Source organism: Hirundo rustica, chromosome 1 (assembly GCF_015227805.2).
Source record: "Hirundo rustica isolate bHirRus1 chromosome 1, bHirRus1.pri.v3, whole genome shotgun sequence".
Taxonomy (NCBI): domain Eukaryota; kingdom Metazoa; phylum Chordata; class Aves; order Passeriformes; family Hirundinidae; genus Hirundo; species Hirundo rustica.
In genome coordinates, this window is record NC_053450.1 from 144,866,321 (window position 1) to 144,884,806 (window position 18,486).

Consider the following 18,486-nt stretch of genomic DNA (forward strand, 5'->3'; position numbering starts at 1 on the left):
TAAACCAATGTGTATGTATAAGGATATTTATCCATACATAAAAATGTTATTTGCAATGTTGATTTACTATACTAATAGAAAAAAATAAGTAATTTGCCAGAAGATCTAAAACCAGCAGTTGTTGAAAATTTTTAAACCAAATTTTTATAGTGACAGGTTTTTTTAACCACAAAGATAAAAGAAACCTTAAAAATTGTTGATTGTTTATAAAAGAAAACCAGTAAATTAATTTGAAAAGTTACCATTTTTTAAACACTTATTTCTGACTAGAAAAACTTGTGTCTATAATAAATACTTTATCCTCTTTATCATGGGCTTTGAAAGCAATGCCATCAGGGGCATTGTAACACGGATATGCAATCCTCCTATATGTACATAGCTAAGAAATTTTATATAGAAAAAATTCTGAATTCTTATGTTTTATATTGTTCCACTTGCCTAACGGGCCTAACTTTTTATTGTGCACAATCAGACTCTTCAATTCCTTGCTTTCACTTTTCTTGGTCAGAGTAGCACTGGATGGTTTCACTTTAACTAGGAGCTCCACCCTTCCCAAAAGTTAAACACCTCACTTTACAATAATTTGCAAAATCTTTTTAATAGCCAACTCAGTTTTTGTTTTGTTTTATAGTTCATTTGATGTAATGGGCAATTGTTTGCACAGTGCATTCCTGACAGTTCCAGGGTGAGTTGCTGGTATTTTTTTGGGTTTTTTTTGAATTCACATAATGTCATTAATGGGTTTCCTGGCAGCAAATGGAGCATCTCTGATGATGACATAAGTGAGGCTTGGGGAATTTCATGCTCATCCACACTTCATGATTCTACATTAAGAAAAAGCATGACACATTTACTTTCCTTTCCTTCTAGTGTGCCCCTGACCATTTCACAGAATCATCTAGGCAGGGAAAGACCTCTGAGTTCACTGAGTCCAACCTAAGCCCCAACACCAGCGTGTCAACCAGACCATGGCACTGACTGATATGTCCAGTCTTTCCTTAAATACTTCCAGTGATGGTGACTCCACCACCTCCCTGGGCAGCTCATTCCAATGTCTAGTTCCCTTTTCTGTGAAGAAATTCCTCCTAATGTCTAAAATTCCTACCGATTTCCAATTTTCTTGCTATATGCTAAGATCAGTAGGTAGGTCTGGGCTTTGTAGCCTGGGAAAAAGCCTTGTAACCCTTGGGCCAGCTGGGTAGTTTTGTCTGTGAGGGATTCAGCACCCCAGAGAGTATCTTTTGAATATTGTCAAAGAGTGACTTTACAAAGTACTCATAACTTCTGTTGATCATATCAAACTTGATTTCAAGACTGCCATCCAAAATGCCATCTTTCATGTAGGAGTGATGTGTTTGTCAATTGTGGATATTGGGAGATCTGGCAAGTTGGAATTGATGGCTACTCTTCATATTCCTGGTATATAACTGAGTTGAAAATATATGTAATTTGGGGCTTACTTCACTGTAGGGCATAGAATTTTGCACCGCCATCTCACTGGCCTGTGTAGTTTGACAAAAAACACTTGCAATGTCTAGTACCACTGCTGCCTGTACTTGCCACTGGATACTAAAAGTAGCAAAAGACATATTTTTAAATTATGCCATGACATGTTAAAATGATAATGTTGCCTGGCAAAACTTGGTACCTCTTTATTAAGTGGAGTTATTTTATTTTATTGTACAAATTTGATATAGTGAAGTAAAAGGAACACCGCAAACTAAACAAACCTTGAAAAAATGAAGCAAACAGCAACAAAAAATAGAGGAAATAATGAAATGCAAACGTACAAAAAATAACATGGAAACAAATTTTTAAGTCCATTACCAGTGAGTTATGCCCCATCTGTTCCTAGTGATCTGTCAGTGACATTTCCAGTAGTGGGTTGGGTGTGGTTTTGTTTTTTTGGGTTTTTTTGGGGTTGTTTTTGTTTTTGTTTTGTTTTGTTTTGTTTTTGTTTGTTTTTGTTTTTGTTTTTGTTTTGTTTGTTTTTTAATGTAATCATTTTACTCACGATTCAATTTCATCTGAATTGTATAGCAGGAGTCTGTGACTTTTGAAACTGTTTCAAGTCTGGTAGACCTGAGTGACTGCTTCTCCCTGCAGTGAAGCTTAATCACCAGTCAGATTGTTCATTAGATTTATTATCACGCTTACAAGACAAGATCTTAGTGAAGAACATGGGGAGATAGAGAAGATCATAGATTTTTGCATTGTCTGTCATAGGAGGGTTACTTTTCAAATTCCTTGTAAAGCAGGCAATGAGACAACCAAGAACTGTTGAGAGGAAAAAAAAAAGGGCTTCTGTTGCAAGGGCTTGCAGGGAAGCAACTGCCTCTTAAACCTCAATTTAACATGACATTCATTGGGACCTTCCAAAGGTCAGTAAAAGGCCACTGTGAAGATTTAAATATTTACAGAGCAAACTTTTTATATCATCATTTTCCTTTTAAGAAAATAAAATAAGGCAATAAATGAAGACAAATTCTAAATCAGAAAATCAATTGAGAGCTTCAGTGACACCTCATTCTGCAAACTAGAAGATAAGTTGTAAGCTCATAGTGGCATAAATGAGTAGTCTTTAACATGAATGAGTTGTTAGTGACTGGATATCTAAAACGAGATTAGTCTTTGTTAAACATACAGATCTCAATTTAAGTTATGGACTATGTCATCATTAGAAAATGATGTAAGAAATGGGAATGAATCTGTAGAGCCAAACAGTTGTTCCTGAGGACTGGAGTTCTGATAAACTATCCAAGTTTTGTGGTGGTTATTTGCCATTAACTCTAGTCTCAGTAGAAGTATTCAGTTGTGATCCTGGAATGCAGCTTCTGGTTGCAGATGAAGCAGTGGCCCCTCACGATCTGAGATTTGCCTTAGAAACACACTCCTGACCCAAAACACCAACATGCCCTTACTCTGAGTTTGTCATCTGAGGGGTTTTAACAATCAATAAAGGTAAATAGGCAACTCCAGAATGTGATTTATTGGCACTTACACACTCTCTCAGGGTAATTATCTAGAAATGTCTAGTTTATCAATATGAAAGGAATCTACAAAGAGTAGCTCAGCCTTAGATGCCTGACAACTATAATTGTAGCTTTGGTCTAGGATCTAACCTCACTAGTGTATAAATTATATCAGACTGCTTAAAATACCTTATGTAGTTGCCCAAAAAAAAAAAAAAAAAATCACCTAAACACTTAAAATAAATCTATTATTCTCAAATTGACCAGCATAATTTTCTTTGATCCATCTCAGCTGGCAAATCTTTGAGGTTTTTAGCCAAAACCAATTCCTAATGGATCTATTCAGAAGTTTAGGTGTTTAAAGAAATCATTGAGTGGTTCTGCAATATATTTATAATTTCTGTTATACAAACTCAGGAGTGTAGCTTTATAATTTTTATTGGTCTGTGTATTTGAATATCTGAAATGAAATTTCTATACAAGAAAATATATATTTTTTATAGAATTATTTCTACTTTATTTTCTTAATCCTTAATCTTCTCATAAAAGGTTTGATTTGTTTTTCTCAAGAATTTCTGGTTTAAATTCATTATTGTTCTGTGTGTTAAATAACCAACACACTAATTATATTTTTTAAAATGAGAAATATCCTGGATGAAAACTAGTAAAGATTGAATTTATTTTGTGTAATACTTGCCATATACAAGATAGCAGTTGTATTATTACTTATTTTCTATAGTGGTAGGCAGTGAAGAAAGAGGGACTTAGGGTAAATCACTTCATTCTAGAATGGATGGAATAAATTCACATATTGAGGAATCTCTCTTCTTAATAAAATAGGTGAGAAAAGACCTCTGGAGGTTTTCTGGTCCAACTCCAGCTCAAAGTGGGGCCAAATTTAGGGCAGGTTTCACCAGGGTGTGTCCAGCTGAGATTTGAATATCTCCAGTATGAAGAGATAGAGTCTCTCTGGACATTATTTTGATGACCTTCATTGTGAATGTGTTGTTGTTGTTGTTGTTGTTGTTGTTGTTGTTTTGTGTTTTTCCCCCCCCCCCCCCCCCCCCCCCCCCCCCCCCCCCCCCCCCCCCCCCCCCCCCCCCCCCCCCCCCCCCCCCCCCATACTAGTCAGTTCCCCTTATTGCCATATGTATCCTTTGGCAGTTGTTGCATCTCTTGCACCTCCAAGAGGAGTCTGGGTCTCTCTTCTCTATACCCTCTCTTTAAGCAGCTGTAGGCCTCCCTTTAGATTTCATTTTTTTCAGGCTTACAAGCCAGTTCTCTCAGTACTCGTCTTGTGCTCCAGCCCCCAATCCTCTTGGTCACCCTTGTGCTGAACTTGCTCCAGTATGACAATATCCTTTATTGTGCTGGACACAGAACTCCAGGGGACTTCTCACAAGTGCCGAAGGGAAGAGAACAATTATTTCATTGGCCCTGCTTGCCAACCCTTGCTATTTGAAGCCAGGACGTTTTCCATTGGAAAGATGCGATTTTGACTCATTTTCATTACCCCCAGGACCACAGGTGTGTTTTGCACGTCTCCTTTCTGGCTGGTAGCACTCAGCATGGGCAGAGTGTGGTTGTTCCATCCCAACTACCAGGACTTTCCATTCGCCTTTGTTGAGCTTGGTATCAGTCCATACCTTTAGTCCTTTGGAATTCCTCTGGATGGAATTCTTTCACTTTCCAGTGTACCGGCCCCTTCCCTCCACTTTGATATTCTCTACAATCCCGCTGTGAGTATATTCAGTTCCATAGTTCGGGTCATTAAAAACAACACTGGAAGCACTGACCTGAGCAAAGGCTGCTGCCCCACAGCCTCCACACCCAGGCTGAGGAAGCAAGTAGTGTTCTGCTTGTGTGTGTCCTTTCCAAACGACATGATTCTACAAGTCTATGCTCCCATGACTCCGGAGGATCAGTGCTGGGAATTCACCGCTCTTCGTGCTGTTGATTGCAACCTGTTCTCTGCCCAGTCAATTTTCCACTCATAGCCCATGAATTGAAACTGTATTTCACCAGTTTGATTAAAGGCTACTTTGGAAGACCATGTCAAAAGCCTTGCTAAGATATTAAAATTAGTTGAACGAGTTACAATGAGAAAGAGATTTTAGTCAAAGGTCTGGAAATCTACAAGCCCAACAGTGTAACCAGAGAGAGCTACAAAATATAAGATCAAACATTTTAACTTTGAATGCAACATGCCAGTCTGAAAGTGTCACATGGTCATTGTGCTTTTTGCCATTTGAGTGCTCTAGATAAAAGGGAATGCAATTTCAAAGGCTCAGCAAAACATTCCTGATGATTCATCTTCATACTTGTTTCATCTTGCAGCTCCCATTATTTACGCTGAGTGTTATAGCCTTTTGTATTAACAGCGCTTTTTTTTTTTTTTTTTTTTTTTTTTAATTATTAACAGTTTTCACTTCTCTAAATATAGTAAATGTAGAATATGCATTCCAGGTGAGTGGACCTTAGTCAGGAAATAATTTCAATCAGGAAATAATTTCAATCAAGAAACAATTTTCTTTTTTATTTGTATCTAGTGAATTAGAGTTTGAGTCTGACCATGTTGGGGTATTCCTATATTAAATTAAAAAGATTATAATGTCCCATGTATTTCAATAAATGTCCTCAGATTAACTAGGACTACAGGACTGAATTTACACAAATAAATCAATGCTTTCATATTTACAAGGCCTATTCTATACTTCAAGTGAATTCATTTTCCATGGAACTTGTGCTCTAGTTTCTCTTAGGCTGTGTTCAAACACCTCGCGGTAATTATTTGTCATTACCTCTTAGTGTGTAGCCTGACCATGTTGGGGCAAGACGAGAATCTGTGTTGGGATGAGGCAACACCATTTCCCTTCCTGTTTCTGTACTCTTGTTCCTATTTGAAGAAAATATATTCACAGAAGCTGGAATGGTGTTACAGGATCGCTGAGGACCCAGCCTGCCTCAAAACTGCATTTGTTTGCCATGTTTTATTTTGTTTGCCATGTTGGTGCAGTAATTATAAACAAGCCACATGTGAGGGGATGGTTTACTATGGAGGGTCTCCTGTTCTTACTTGACATTTGCACCATAAAAGGGCAAGATCTGAACATTTTCTTTCTCTATCTAGAGAGATATACCAATACCCTATCTCACTGTAGCTGTAAATTCTATATGTATCCAATAACCTACAAGAATGATTTTTTTTCCCCCTCCCTAAAGGACTATTTAAAACATATTTTTCTATCTTATAGGGGTTGTTTTGGGGATTTTGGTTGTTTAATTGTTTTTGTTTGTTTATTGGTTTGTTTGTTAATAAATAAAGGAATATTTCTGAATAATAAAGAATATATTCTGACTAATAAATTTGAGCAGATATGAAATAATATTTCTGAATATTGCAAAACTCAGATTATACATATGTGGGAAAAGAAGTAACTCACAGTAAGCCTCAGCAGGTACACTGATAAGAGTGCAGATGAGAACTGCTCAGCAAACAGCCAAGACACTTTCTGCAGGATGTTCCCTTTAGCATTTTTGTGAAATTCTCCAGGAAATAAGGTGTCATATTCTCTAAACTAGTTCTATACTGCATGCCCTGAGACTAACATGTACTGGCCTAAACACTTCTCCAAGCTACTCTTTAGCTACAAGGAATCCAAATTAAATACAAATCTTTTCTCTAGCTGCCCTAGACTGAAGAGGAAAAACAGAATAGGGGACATTTGTTTGCTCAGTATGAACCAGGCAAAATGTTAATTTTAAACAACACACTTAAATTACATTTTCTCAAGGACTTTATCACCCTATTCCCCACATGAACCATGGCATATTAACCCCATAAAAAGACATTAAAGTCTGAAGCCCAGATCTTATGTGAGGGCTTTTCTTTTCCATCCACCAGGTTTTCTGTTCATTTCTTCTTTCCACTTTATCCCTCTTGCAAAAAAAATTTGCAAGCTGAAATGAATAAAACGTTCAACATCCATCAGGATATGTGACTTTGTAAGATATTCATCATGTTTGTTGCAGCACAAAGAAAACCAGCAATTGTTTCTAAAAGAGAACACATTATCCCTGACATGACACCATATAATAAAGAAAATTAAACTCAAGCTGTTGTAAAAGGGAAAACCTCAGCTTAGTACTTCGAAACATGCAGATGAAATCTGGTGTTCCCACTGCAGAGAAAGGTCACTGGGAATACATGACCGGCCCTAGATCAGGCAGGTTTTGTTTAGGAGCAGTTCAGGAACTGTTACTCTCTGGAAGAACTCAGATGTACACAGAAGAGAATTCTCCTCAGTTCATTGTTTGAAATGTAGTATTTCACTTTCCTGTTCAAAGTGTTCTTTTGTGTACTGTCAGTGTCAGCAGTGGACCCTCACAGCAGGGAGGCAGTTGATTCTTGCTGCACTTGGGTCTCTTAGACATCAAGACAGCATTATTACCTTTAACTGAAACGAGACACCTCCACCCCCAGGCCACTGGAGTCCTTAGTTTAGCTAATTCCTTAAATGAATGTTTATAAATAAACTTATGTGCTTGACTGCTTTTATTTATTCTTTCTATTGTGTTTCCTTGCCTGCCATTATGACACAACTCCCAGCAGAATGGCTCTGTTTGACACCATTATGGGCTATTTGATAGCATTATGGACTATTATCTATTTCTATTTTCAAGCCTGTGAGCAGCACTATGCCAGGAGAATCTTTTACAAATTTACTTAGAAAATAATTTTGGTGCAGGTTGCCTTTTCTCATTGTCATGGCCAGAACAGGAGCTCCAGACAGAGTTTGTTAGAGAAGTTCTCCCACTGATTTACAGGCTCGAGAAAGGACCCCCTTGCTTTCTGAATTCCTTCTCAAACAGGAGTCTATGTGCAGCTGAATTCAATCTTAGCCACATTCTTAATCAACTAAAGCACTATATGGGTGTAAGGAGCCTTTATATTGTTTAATCCCACAGGATTAAGGATGACAACCCAAATATATTTATGTCAATAAATAAATTATCGGTTTAAATTGATGGTGATAATGATTAGACTAGAAGATCTTAATCAGCACAATTTAGTACACAGTATAGGTAGCTAAAACTAACTATAATGTACTAAGTGTTGAAGCAGAATTGAAGCAGTGATGTTAAATATACAAAAATAATTATTAAGTAGAGATTGATGTCACTCATACCCATGTAACCCATACCAATGACTGCAGGCAAATCTCTGTCACTCAGACTCAGGGACAAGCCTTGAGAGACATCCTCACTCAGGGGAGTAAATTCCACACACACTACAAGAAGGGGTACGTTAGAAGACCCTGCCATGAAAAAGTGGGACTGGGCTTTTCTAGCATAAAGTGATTTATTTCTCTGTCATAGATCACTGGGCAAGCTGTCTCAGCTCAGGGGCTTTAAATAAGTTATCAATGCTATCCCAAGCTGGTTCCTTTATCAAGAACTTTGTCTGCCACACCCTGCTCAGTGCCAGCTTCTGTCAGGAAACCTTGTTCTTCTAAGAATGTCTAACTTTGGGATTAATGAGCTAGGCTGGGCTCAACATTCTTCACCACCATCACCAGTGTTACCCTCTATTCTCCATCTATCACTGGCAACATTTGTATATAGGGTATTTTTGGAGCTATTTCACCTCCATGTGGCAGAGCAGCCTGCTACACCCATGTTATCTTATTTTGCTTATTTTATGTTTATTTTATTCTGAAAATTGCATATTCTTACGTGTTGCAATGCTGAGAATTCCACCTGGCATTAAGATGTTGAGTAGTTTTAAAGGAGATGTTGCAACTTGCCCACTTTTCTGTATAGGTTTTTATATCATTCTGAAGAACTAAATGCTAAATCTCTGGCTGGTGTATCTTCAGTGTTCAACCAGCATGGATTTCTTGAAAAGGGTACCTTAGGAATATTACAACTTATACAACTTTTCCTGCAGTGGAAATCTAGATGCCTCTGTAACAGTTTAGACATACATGACTCTAGTTGATACATTTTCCTCAGAAATATCTGTGACATTGTTTATTGTCTTGCCTATGAGTACACAGTTTCAGAATTATTACAACTGAACTATCGGGAGTGTTAATTTCTTCGCCACTTCCTTCAAAACTGTTTTGAACTACACAGTGTGAGCTTTTGTGTGTGTTCTAGCTCAGGACTGGAATAACATAAAAACCCAGCAGAGGGACCCCTCATACCTTATAATGCACACGTTGTGTTAGCAACAATCTTCTGTTCCTGTATGACTATTTGGTTCTCACACAAATTTTGTGGCTTTTTAAATTTACATGAAAATTAAATTTTAACACAGTAGATTTCAAAATAGTATGTAACTTGTAAAAAAGCTGCCTAGGGTTTCTCCTTGTCCTAGGAAAAAAAATTATAAATAACAAGAAACAAGGGTGTTGTACTAGAGAAATATAATTTATGGAATAAATATATATATATATATATATATTTAATGAGAATTCAACAGTCTATAAATAAAATTGAAGAAGTATGTCTTTGTTTATCTACTGGTTGGACCTGTCAGATCTCTCAATTTTCACATTTGAAATCTAGAACCTACATTTTAACTGTCAATTTTAAATGAAGGCCCCAAGAATTTATGCTGGTCACACCTCTCCCAGCTGTGATAGATGCAGTGTTTGGTTTCAGCACCACAAACGAGTCAAGTTGTCTAGGTAACAATCTGCTGCCTTTACAGAGTTTATTTAAAGTATTTTCTTATATGATTCAAATCTGATTAAATCAGATCAATGTGTACTTTGGCGACACCGATTATATTACCATAAACCTGAAGTATAAAAGATTTTTCTATTGATTTATGTAAACTTTTAGTAATATCCTACAAGCTGCTTTGCATACTCTATTTTGACTACATTACTGCTTATATTCAGTGCAAAAAAAAACCCTAATGTGAGGCCTACTGTATGCCCAGACATTTTGTGACTGTTTTTTGCAGTTTCACCAGTAGAGTTATATCCTAAATGTTGTTCTGTCTCTAGAATTCCTCCATTCATGCTGTCAAGTGCTTGGGTCTGTCTGGATGCCAGCCTCACATTCGGTGGGTGGTCCTGAAGTTCAGCAGCAGAGCATGTGCCCCTGCACACACAGTCATGCGCTCACAGAGCAGAGAGCAGGAGAGCCTGCTAGCACAGAAACAGCTAGAAATAGAGTTTAATGGAGATGTCAAGTACAGGACAACTATCCTGGCCTGCCACCTGCTTACCTGTGGCTTGCCCTCTTTGAGTCTGTTCTCTTCCATTTTCCCTGCCTGCTCTTCCCCAATACACTTTGATTCCTGGCACTACCTTTGCCCTTTCCTCTAAGTATCCCACAGTAAGGTCTTCACATTCCTACAATTCCCTCAAAATACCCCACAGTAAATCTCATGCACTGCCACAAGCCTCTTCAAATATCGTGTAAGGTATTTGGTCTCTCCTATGAGACCCTGATCGTGGTGTTTGCTTTCACACGGTTGGCAAGTGCTGGCTGACCCTTTCACAGGCTGAGCAGGTGGGTCCTGCATGGCACATCGGGCACTGGGAATTCTGATCCTTGCTGCTGTCTCAGTTACCTGCTGCTGGTCACAGTTTGTGTCCTGTTTTCAACTGATAACCTTTTCTGTTCCTTCACTAAGTCTCCTGCATTGAATTAACCAAACATCTTTCTGAAGCAGCTGTCCTCACAACCCAGATATCCTTGCCTTGTTAGAGTCAACCGTACACACACTGCAGAAGAAACTTCCTAACTAAATTCTTCCTCTGTGTCATCATGCAGGCAAGGATGCTCAGAGTCTCAAAGAAATCATAGAAGTTCTACAGTCCATCAGGTCCTATGGAATGAAATGAAGAAATTATACATCCAGGAGTAGTTGGCTGATTTAAGCATTAGCATTAGCTGCTGCTTTTCTCTTGGTGAGATGGTTTCTCTGTACATCACTATGGTTTTGCATGTTCTTTTGGATTCTGTGCCACAAAAGGAAGAAAACCAACTTCTAGCCTTAGTTGAAGGCACAACAACAAAGGAACATGAGTGAACTAGGGAATATTAACGCAGTAAGTATAGAATTATCTTAGGAAATACAGCAGGAAGAGGATTGAAGAGGCTGTCTGTTCCATTCTGCTGCCCCAACTCAGGCCCGACTACATTTGAGCTATTCATTCATAGTAGCCTGGCTAACTGGTAATTAAAAAGCTCAAATTACAAAGCTTTTTTACATCCTCCACATCTAATCTGTTCCAATCTCAACTATTCTTTTTGTATAAAGGTTTCTCTTATGTTCTGAAGTAAATCTCCCTTAATTCAGTTTTAAATAAATTAGAATAACCCTGCAGTCTCTTAGTCTGGTGCTGAATTAGTGCTGCTATTTGGATTATTGATGTGAAAGTGCCCACACTGATGCTGTGAAAGGAAGGCTTAGTTCTTGTAGCTTTTGACAAAAGACTTTTGTAACAGAGTTGTGTCACGACCGAAAAAAAAAAGAAAAAAAGGAAGATAGAAGAGAGTGGATTCTACTCTGTTGTTGCAATTGGATCTCAATTCTAAGCCTGGCATCCAAAGAAAGAGAGTTTATGTCATCATTGTACTTGTTTGTCTATCTGCTAAATTCAAAATTTTGTAATGCAAAAAAAGAAACACACTTTTTGAGTAAAGCCAAGAATTTATTGTTGATACAATTTAAATCTCAACAGGATGATCAAAGGAATTGCTCTATCTAATTAATGAGGGGGAAAAAAAAAAAAAAAAAAAAAAAAAAATAAAAAAAAAAAAAAAAAAAGAAAGGGTCCATTTTTTCTCACAAAGAAAGCAGGGAGCAGGGTGTTACATAAAGGTTCATTGACCCCACATTGTGTCCTGGGAGGAATGAAGGTGATGATGGGGTTTCTTCCCCTTTGTCAGCCAAGTATCATGTTGATGATTTCTTCTTCACCTTAATCTGTCTTTATGTTTTCTGAAATGGATTGACATACTGTTCATAATAAATATCTGCAGCATCATACTTGTGCATCCAAATTTTGTATGTAGACTGTTTTAGCAATATTAGATGCTTTTTTTTTTTTTTTTTTTTTTTTTTTTTTTTTTTTTTTTTTTTGTTACCCTCAAACCCAGTTTTGTCCAGATCCGTGTGTCCATTTGTTAACTAATTACTGAAGAATTACCTGCATCCCTGACACCTCCAGTGTTACCCTGTGACCTTTCTCACCGCCCCATGCCTCTGTATTGCATCCTGTACTCTCAGCTGTGTCATAGAGCGCTTCTCTACCACTACAGCATCATGCTGAAAAGGGAAATAGTTCCCTCTACGTAGAGGAATTATTTTTTACTCTGCCTGTAGAAAAGCCATGGTTTGCCATTGAAAGATAAGCAAAGATAAAACTAATTAGGCATAGCAACGCTTCCACATAGAATAATTGGTGTTACATCCAAGCAAGCTGGTAGAAAAGTTTAGGCAGGCCAAGTTCAAACCAAACCAAGCCTCAGTCCCAAAACCTTGAAAAGCCATCTCAAGCCTGTAGCCTGCTAATGGCAGTGGCACTGATATGCTTTTGGGGCTGCTGAGCTATGGAGACCTTGCCTTACTACCTTTGGACTTTCAGCATGAAGGGTAGAAATCCAGAAACACGACAGGATAGCATTAATGATATTCAGTGAGAAACAAGTCATATGGAAGGCACAAAAGTCTGTGTCCTCCTTAGCCTGCAGGTGACCCCCAGCCCCAGGTGCTTGCCAGGCACTCTCTGTGTGCACAGCTCTGAACCAGCCTCTGGCTGCAGAGCCACCAGTGGGACACAAAAAGAAGCTGGTGCTTTGTGGAGGTGGCAGAACAGCTCACCAGAGATGGAGTTAGACTACTTGAACTTCTGAAACAAAAAGGGCTCACAGAAAATCAGACACTTATGAAGAGTACGCCGGGCTATAGTGGCTCTCTTTGCAAGTATGTGTTGAGTGAGACTGAGACTCAGATAACCTCCTGCCTGAGGACACCAACAGTAGCTTCAGAAGTATGATTTTGCAGAAAATGTCTTTAACACGTCTTCATTGCTTCCCTCTACACTGGCTGCATCAGCCATTCCAAATACAATTTAAGGTACTGATTACAACCATATCTGATTGCTTCATCATCATCAACATACCTTTCTCTTTGCACATAATTCCTGTGATAGAAATGCTATTGTTCTGATTGTAGGGATGGATGTCTTAATCATGGCTCCTCAAAGATCCTGCAGGGGTGTAACTAGCAGCCATTCTTAAGCAAATAGCTTTCCAGAGACTTACGACCTGTACAAATTCATGGTAACTGAGCACACTCTATATTCCATGTTAAGACCTAAAACCCTTCTTCCCACCCCCAGAGTTCTCTCTTTATGTTCTTTTTATTTTCAGAGCAGCTGTACTTCTTGGGCTTTCTACTGTCCTTGACTGCATTGGCACTGCTAGGGGAAGGAAATTTCACAGCCCCATAAAGGAGAATTAGAGTGTCTGTTGAATCTAGTTTTGTATTGCAGACTTCAGGAGACTTGGTTTCATACATTCCTAATTTTTTTCACAAGAATAGGAAAAAAGAAACCTCATGCAGTTAAGAAAGCAGTATGAATGACACTTGAAACTGGATCCTCCACTGAGCCTTCCTCTGGAAGTAGAAAATGGCTAATGAGCTGTTCCGTGAGCAGCAGACTTAAGGAAACACGATCTTTTGCAGATTTTTGCCCTCTCTTTTTCACAGTTTCTCCATGACACTTATCACTGTCTTGCAATGCTCTGCAGCACTGCCAGTTTCTGCCATATCTGTGTTGCCCACATAGCTACTGTGCAGCCCTTGCCTGGGCAGACAGGCTGTGCTTAGCTCTGGTTGCATGTGTGGATTGTTTGGAAACGTGTCTTGAGCATGATCAGCATGATCCCATGTGCTCGTACTTGGTACTCCTTCTTTCCACAAGGATATTCAATTTTTCTCTTTTCTCAAGCCACTGATTTTTTTTTTTTTTTTTTTTTTTTTTTTTTTTTTTTTTTTTTTTTTTTTTTTGCAAAGCTTATATATTTTTCATATCTCTCAGGGGCCTCTTCCCTCTTATTGGCTGAAATTGGCTTGAAGTGATTACCAGAGGACTACCACATGGCGAGATGGACTGCCACCGGGTAAAATCACATAAACCTTATTTTCTGAAGTGAGGAAGAAACAACTGATGCTTAAAAAAACCCAACCAAACAAAACCCCCTCCAAAAAAGAACATCTATTTTAAAAGAGCAGTACTTTTTCTATAGCTCTTCCTCTAGCACATCTTGCACTGTGCTCTAGAGAGAAAGACAATGTTTATAAAGATAACTGGAACTAGTCCTGCAAAAATTCTGTTGAGTCCTCTTAAGCCTGCAGTAGTATTTCTAAAACTCTGTTGAATCATTAAGAAACAAAATCTTTCCTAAAGCTGTAAACACTCTATTCCCCTTATTCCCTCCATATCTCACAGCATCATACCCTTGAGCTGATAAAACTCAGGTACTTGATCTGGGACTTGAAATTCCTTGCCTCCTACATCCATTTTTACCATTTTTCAGTGCAGTGGCATTTGTGTTTTATGAAGCTTTGAAACTTTGCTATTTCAGCAAGTACGGGAAAATACTGACTTCATAAAATTCCCAGACTAGTACACAAAGAAACAGGAAAGGCCAATAAGACAGAAATGTGTTACCCAAAGGCAAGTCTACATTTCAAAGATGTTTTCTCTCCCTTTCTCACACACATATGCTTTCATCACGAACTTGGTATCTCTGCACTATGAGTATGAAGGAGCACTGTGATCTAAAGAATCCCAGTATGCTGCCAAAAAACTCCTGAGAGGCTAAATAATCATTATCGGAAAAGAGATCGTAGTATATACGGCTGCTGAGAGGATCGTTGTATTCAAGTGTAAGACTGTATTTTGCCAAAGCAAATTTTGCAACTGAAAATCATAATTTTACACACTTGAAATTTTCTGCTAGAGAACAAATTACTCATTTCCAGATTAATTTTGTTTTCTAAAGGGAAAATGCTAGTGTAGGAATTTGCTTTGACTTTGTTGATCTGATTCAGATTATTTTTGTTCTTGTTGAACTGAGACAGTGCACTTAATTATGAGTCAGTTTTAAAAAAAATTATAATAAAGTACTTGAATCAGTTACAATCTTCTGTCAGCAAATGGCCTGTGAGATGCTATCAACTCTGCCTCTGGACTGGCTCCACTGGCAGAGCTTTCTGGAGAGTGAGAGCTGAAATGATACACACAGATATCACTCAGCTGCACAATGCTCAATAAAGAATGTGAATAAGCATAGGAGAAAGCTGAACAAGGAACTTTCAACTAAAATTCAAAAAAAAACCCCAAAGTTCCAATATGAAGCAAGTAGTTCTGTTGTGTAATTGACTCAAAATTCCAGGTTGATCCAAGGGGAAAAAAAAAAAAATATATATATATATATATATATTTTTTTTTTTTTTAATTCAGTAATACAGATTTGCTTGCAGAGATAGGCAATCAGGATAAATAATAATCAGTCCACTTCTTTGGTTGACATAGCTGTTTAATAATCTGACTACTTAACTGTGTACCATACGCAAAATTGCCTATGGTATTAATTTTATATATATATGCACCCCAATTGATCTCAACAAATATAGTATAAAATGAAATGTCACCTGTGAGGCTGGCACCACTAAAATAAAATAGAATAGGAAAAAAAAAATAAAAAAAAAAAACCAAAGAAAATGGATGAATAGCAGTTAAATTTTCATATAATAACTGAGATCTAAGAAAGGGGAAATAAATGTTACATTGCAATTTGGTGAGTGAAGAATTTAATCAGTGGAACTGATTCTTGTCTTCACCTGGAGTCTCAGTCCGAGGCATTAAGTAAAATGAGTGTGTAATCACCCCTGAAATTTAACACAGCTCAGTCCTTATCCCAGTATTTTACAGATTTCATGTGATGCTGTGGACACTAGAGGGAAGCACATCACTGAGCTACAGCAGTTTATGGTGCCGAAGAGAAAATAGAACAGCCCAGCAATCACGGACTCTTTAATTTAATGGCAACATTTAAAATTTTTCAGGGAGAAAACACAATTAGTGGACTAAGGGAATGAATGTAGGTTACGAGGCTTATTCTTCCCGTAATGGATATAAATGTACTTTAAAACTTTAGTTACTGTTATGGATCATGGCCAACCGAGCAATTTATAAATTAAGCTAACCACAGGTAGTCCATATATGTCACGGTTTCATCTTTTCTTCCTTTCTCCTGCAGCTGATGTTTCCCAATTTAATATGTTCATCCTTCAGTTCAAGTTAAAGGAAAAAATCTTTAGGGTCTGATTCACTACCTTCTGTAGTGTTTATTTCGGGCTTGACATGGTAAAGGAAAGTCTTGTCTAAAGAAGCTTTTTTTACTTTGTGCCAGAGTTAATGACTATAACGTATTGGATCTCATGCACAATTCATGAGAGCTGATTTAGCATTAATGCAGGTGCACAGAATGGCTGGAGCTGTTCACCTGCTCTCCCTGATGGAGGCAAAATGCTGCCACAATTTCTAACAAGGAGAAAGTGGAATGAATCAGGAAGATAAAATGTATAATATATAATGTATATATAAATGTGGCTTAAAATGCATTTCAAATGATTTGCACATAACCGGTGAAATTCCCTTCTCTGGTGTCAGCGTATTCTTCTAGTCAATGCTAAGATACAAGGCTGGATTGCCATCCTGTTGGCAGCCCTCTGAAGCAAATTAGGACTTGATCCTTCTGCCAGCAGAATCATTGGCAGGCAATCATATGCACAATATGCTGCTCTAAATGCAATCAGAGAAATAGAGTGCATTTGACTTAACTAGGTAAAACTCTTCAGCTGATAATCACCTGCTGATTTATAACCACCTGATAACTTGTCACTTCTCTAATTGATGTTCTTATATAGAAAGAAATTCTAGTAAAGCAATTTTTTTTTTTTTTTGTTTGTTCATCCCCATGCTTATTCATTGAAAATAGATTTGGGTCAGTTGGTACCAGTAGCCTTCACAGCTGATATCAAAATTTGTTTTCTCTTAAAGTGATCTTATTACAGAGTCATTGCATTTATAGGACTGAAAATATTTCCTTCCAAAATCGATATTGACATGCATTTACCATTCCTAAATATTCCAGGCCTGTATAAAGAACTCAATCACTGTCCTGTTTAGCTTCTCAATATAGGTCTTTAGCTTTTGCCTGATGAGAAAATACCTAAGAACTTGGAATTGATATGGCTTATTTTGACTAGAATAACAACTTTTAGTCGTCAATATTAAGTAGAATTCCAATAAGTAAAGAGGGCTCAGGGGAGATCTTACCAATGTACATAAATACCCCAAGAGAGAGAGGGTTGAGAAGATGAAGCCAGGTCAGGACCAGAGGCACCAACAGAAACTCAGGAGGCTCCCTCTGAACATCAGGGAACTTTCTCACTGTCAATGTGACAGTGCTGGCTCAGGGTGCCCAGGGAGGTTGTAGAGTCTCCATCCCTGGAGACATTTTTTTGTCCTGAGCAAGTCCAGAAGTCTTTATTTAAGGTTATGGCTTCATTCCCTTTCCTATAAATCTAGCTTCTAATTCCATCATACTGTTCTTCTATCTTTTAGTTTCCTTTTGTACGGTAAGAACTTGGTCAGCTATGCACAAGCAGCTGTGTTACTGCTTGCTGTGGCCAGAATGACAGCCTGAAGGTAAGTCCTGGACAGCCTGGCCTGTTGTGAAAAACGAAGAGAGGATTTCTACACCCAGAAGAGTAAAGGACTATGAAATGTCAGGCTTTGGTTTATGCACCAAACGTTATAGGAGACTATTTCTCCCCTAGTGGATACTTACCTTTATCCAGGAAACAGTGTCATATTTCCCCACTTATTGCTTGTCTTTTTCTGGTTATCCTGTTCAAGTCTGAGGTTTCAAACTGTAATGGAAATGAATAACTATTGTCTATTTTTGCTCTGTATGACAATAAAAAAAAAAAAAAAGAAAAAAAAAAAGAAAAAAAAAAGAAGAAAAAAAAGATGGCCTTAAAAGAGCAGCATTTCAATCCATAAAGACTGAAATTTCAAATAAATTTCTAGATAGCAGTTAACCTAGATAACAGAAATTCCAAAGCCTAGATAACACAATGATATTACTGGAGTTACATTAAGGATCACCCAACTAAGGATCCTGAGACTGCATTGCAAGGCAGCACTATGCTTGTATTATGCTGAGAAAAATTCTATGGATAACCTAAAATAACTCTTCAAAATTAACTGTCTATTCTGGAGTTGACTGAATAGATCTCTAGGTTTCAGTATATTTATCTGATTAGATCTCTCTTGATTATAATGAGATCTTAGCTTGCTTGTAAACATCTAAATTTAAATGTCTAAATCTGTGAGCTGTACCACTTGGGATGACTATAATGTAATAAAAAGACACTCAAGACAGCTTTAAACCATATGGCTTGGAT